This window comes from Phragmites australis, chromosome 18 (genome assembly GCF_958298935.1).
Source record: "Phragmites australis chromosome 18, lpPhrAust1.1, whole genome shotgun sequence".
Lineage (NCBI taxonomy): Eukaryota > Viridiplantae > Streptophyta > Magnoliopsida > Poales > Poaceae > Phragmites > Phragmites australis.
The window spans coordinates 22,196,717-22,201,732 of NC_084938.1; positions in this window are offsets into that span (position 1 = coordinate 22,196,717).

A 5,016-nucleotide genomic window follows, 5' to 3' on the forward strand; every position below is an offset into this window, starting at 1 on the left:
TATTGGTAATGGAGAAAGGGGGAGTCACAACAAAAATAAAGACTAAGTGGTAAGAACATGCATCCAAGCAATGTGGTAAGACTTTGTTCTCTCAACAATTGGTATCATTTATTATTTGCAATTTGTTTTAGTTATGTTGTCATCAATCATCGTAAAATGGGAGATAGTAGTGAAAATGGCTCTATTCGACCATGATTGTGATTTTGGTAATTAATGACAATATAGTCATTGAGGCTAACATGTTTGTTAAGTATAAGGTTTAGTAGGTCTCATGGATGTAATACATAAAGAAGTCACAGTAGCTAGGACAAAGTTTGGTTGAATTGGAGAAGTTCCAAAAGATTTGTTCTCATCGGATGGTTCGGTTCAAAAAAGGAGAAAGACCTCACCGGATAGTTTGGTGCTAAGGCTCAAGTACTCACCGGAGTGTTTCTGCTTAGAAGGAAAAATAGAACAATCCACTGGATTGTTTTGTGATTAGACAATGATACACACCGAAGTATTTCTACCGGAGAAGGTTGCAGCCATTGAAGATTGAAAATCAACTCACTGAATAGTCCGGTGATCACAGGGATAGTTAGACCGGAGCATTTCTGAGGAAAATAAGAGAGATTCAACCCACCGGATGGTCTTGTGTGATCACAGAGGTAATTTAACTGGAGCATTTTTAGGGAAAAGAAGAGAAGATTCAACCCACCGGATGGTCCTGTGTGAATGGGATGCGCACCGGATGCTTACATCAAAATATTTTACACAGAGAGGCTGCAAAGGTTTGGATTGGCTCAGGATAACTCACTGGATAGTCTGGTGATAGAGATGAAGTATACACCAGAATATCCGGTGTTCATAGTGACTTTGAGTGGGAGTCTAATGGCTAGTTTCTACTAGTGTACACACCGGATGGTCCGGTGCTTGTTCCACTATTGTCACTAAATTATCCGATGTTAATAGTAAAGTTGAGCCGTTGGGGCAACGGCTAATTGGCGGATTTGAAGATATAAATACTCCTACACTCGGTCATTTGAAGGTGTTAGAGTCCAGAGAAACACAGAGATACTTGAGATGACATCCAAGTCATCAAAGTGCTCAAAATGATCATCCAATACAATTAAGCACAAGATTAGTGTGTGATTAGTGCTTATAGGCCTAAAAAGAGTGTCGCTAGGTGATTGCTGCCTAGAGAGTGGACCAAGGAGTGATTCTAGCTTGTACCGGATTGTACACCAGTGCCTTGAAGTCTTGGCGACTCACTGGTATCTTGAGCCAGAGTTGCTCAAACTTGTTAACCCTTTGAATTGATGTGGAGCGGCGGCAAGACACTTGTACAGGGACTCGGAGGCCCTTGTCTTGGTGGCTCAAGCTTCGAAGTGATGATGGCGAAAAGTGACCGGAAGAGAGGCTAGTGGTGAGACCTTGACTTTGTGGCTTGATGGCTCATCTGGGTTGTGGTATTGTCTTTGTGACTTGGTGGCTCAAGAGCTATGACCGGAAGAATCTTGGTGATCGGGAGCATAGGATAAAAATCCCTTATGCCGAGTTTGCTCTCTCTACCTTATTTACATTTTCGCATTTATATCCTTGCAATCTATCTTTGCGCATTTACCTTCCTAGAGTGGTTTGCTAGGATTGGCTATAGGTTGCAAATCTTTTGAGCGGTAGAGTAGACACACTAGATAAACCTAGAGCATATTTAGTGTCCTAATTCATCACCCCCCACTTCTTAAGATGTTACTGATCCTCATAGCTGCAAGGCACACCGTCTCTTAGATCCATGGTGAGGGAAAGTTTATGTAAGTCGTGATGTCAAATTTGAAGAAAATATAGAGTGGAGTTGGAGTACATGGGGATCCATCAGACTTCATCATCGAATACCCATAATACATGAGAATTTGCAAATTAATAAAACTGGGTGGATGAAGGATTATCAGTTCTAGAGTTACCCTGACATGCAAAGCATGCATTACTTCAACGCGAAGATGGTCTACATTATGAAAATAGTTTCACATTCTGAGAATAGGAACACTCATAATATGCTAACCTACATGTTGTCAAACAGCACATATACAGTCATTTTTGTGGCGATCATTCTTCCATTTAAACACATCATGTAAGAACACAGAATAACATCTCTTATAGTAACACAGAGAATCGTATAACCATATTCCGGTTTGCTTGTATATATTACCATATTGAAACTGGGTTAACTAACGTCATTACATTTTTTCTCTTGCAGAATCATTATGCTTATCTTTCATACAACATTCAATGCAGCTTTTGAACTATAATATAACATTTCACCAGTGCATGTATCCAATAGTGTGTGTAAATGTTTTTAAAAACTTGTATCTCACATGAACTATTCCAATCATAGTTCTGACCTGTGACAGCCCAAATGGCTTAAGCATGTCATTAAGCATAATAAGCATCATTAGCATCATGTTTATTTGTTTTGAGCAATTATTAACAGGCAAATTCAATTAAACATAAATTACAAAAATCAAAGTTAATTGGTGCATTGTTAAGCAACTCACAATATTGCTATACAACATAGGGTTGAAAACAATTTTAGAAATTAGACCATGAAATATGAAGAATATAAATGAATTTTCCCAACTTTTTGGGGATGGTTTTGAAGGCATAAAAATTACCACAATTTAGAAAAGGTTGCATGTTTGGGGAATTTTTGTTTGAAATTGGCTCAAACAATATGGGTAAAAATAATTAAAATTGGTTTCATATGAATTGTAGTTTCGCACAAAATTTGTCTCATAATTTTTGGACCACGGGAAGGTGTTCTTTTGAATAGAAGAAGTGCAGTGGATGTTTTTCTTCGATTGTCATTGTTCACCATGCCCCACATGTCATCCCTCTCTCTGCCTCTCACCTCCTCTCTCAGCCGATCTGCTTCCAGAGGTCGGCGCCGATGTTCTTGACTTCTGTGGCAAGCCACATCGCCGGAAAACCGGAGCATAGCACCGAGGCCGCCCTTATCCCATGCCCCTTGCCCTCTGCTCCCTCTCTCCCTCTCATTGCTCTCTCTGCTTTCTCTCTATTCTAGCTGGGCAGCAGAGCAGAGCGCCAAAACACGGCTGCCGCCCAAATCCGCCATGCCCGAGCACAAATCCGTCGAGCTCGAGCCGCAAGAAGCAAGAGAGAGAACCTAGGGAGCAACACCGACCGCCCCTCACGCGGATTCCACCTTTCCTCGGCCGGATTCACCGCGCGGGTGTCGTCTTCCTCAGCGCAGGCCAAGTGGCTCCGCCCCTCACCGTTGAAACCGCCGGTCCGAAGCTTCTCTGCCATGACCAATCATGCGTTGAGCCTCTCCTCGCTCACCTCTTCCTTTTGCGCGCGTCCGTTTCCTTTGGGCCCGATGCCGGCGTGGGTCTCTGCGAGAGCCGAGCGCCGCCGCCCATGGCCGCACACCTCCGACCATGCTCCGGCCAGGCCTAGCGGCTGATGAGCACACCGTTGGATCCGCAGGCTTGCGTAGATGGTGTAGGAGCTTTCGGTCGGGTTTGTTTCACCGTTGTTTCGCCCCGGCGTGCTTGACCGAGCCATCGCCTTTGATTACCGCCGTTTGTCGTCGATGGCCGCCCTCCGGTCATCGTCAGCAACCACACAACCCTCAATCGAGTCCCCCGTGTCACACTGGTGCCCCAGTGCCCTCCGCTGACCGTGCCGCACTGCCGCTCACCACTGGTGACATTGGGCCGTGCCGCCGGCACTGTGCCGCCCTGCCCTCGTCGATTTTGACTCATGGTCAAGCCCGCCAGGCCCACTGTCAGCCACTGTGGCTAGCTCGGCCTGGGTGCAAAAAGTTTTCGGCCCATTTAATATTCGGGTTTAATCAGTAAATGCAAAATAGAATATTCATTCAACTATTAAATCGGCTGAGATTTGTAAAATGCATAGAAATTAGAATATTGCTCCAAAAATAGTGAAACCAATTTTGTTGGTTTTGTATGATTATAATATACATGATAAAAATACTGGGAGCTATGAAATGTGTAGTTAAATTGCATGGGTTAATGAAATATGTTTGAGCTTCATTAATCCATAATTAATTATTGGTAGCTCCAAAATTGATGAAATCAATTCTGTAAATCTTGTTAATTTATGCCCTGTTCAGTAAAAATGCACACACTCATGCTAAGCATAGTTATTTTTTAATTAGGGCTAAGCTTTGTTTTAAGTTTAATTAATCCAAAAAATATTAAATGTTTAACAATAAGTAAAGTTAAGGAAATCATTAATGCTTTAAACTCATGTCGTGAAACATTGCATCTCCTTCATGCTCATCATTGCACGCGTTCTTCTTTAAGCAAACGAAGGTCCAGAGTGTGATGCGAGTGTGATCGAGGGTGACACTGAGGCACACCACTTCTGCGACTTCTGTTCAGGAAGTATCGGGTAAACCCCAGAGCAGCAAGGCAAGCATCTAAGCATACTGCACCCTTTGTTCAAATTGAATAGAGTCTAAAATTGATAAATTATGCTTTATGCATGTTTGCATGTGTTGAGTTCAGTGTCGGGCTGATATGGGTAGAACCTATGTTGATGCATTATCTCTATCTTGACTTATTGATGAATCCTTATCCTTGTAGCCTTGATGATATAGTTGGTGTCTAGCTTCAAGGTTTATTTGAAATGCTTAGCAATGCTTAGGTCCTCAGTAGAAGTCGAGCGACGGTGCTGCCGTTATTCGCGAGCCTAGGGTTTAATCACTGTTCACAGATACAAAGATATGGTTGAGATGTGAGATTGAGGCGACATATGGGCGGTGTTAGGGGTTTCTTCTGCCCAGGAGGAGTCCTCTGGGTAGTTCGGGAGAGGAGCCCAGATACCATAGACCGCTTGCATCATTTAAAGCCATCCGTCGTTACAGTTGGCAATAGCACTTACTATACTCACCACATACTAATCTAATGGTAAGGTAAGCCGATTATCATATGCCATGCCGACACTTGCCTTGCGGCTCTATGGCGCGTAAGAGAAAAAGAAAAGGAGAAGCAA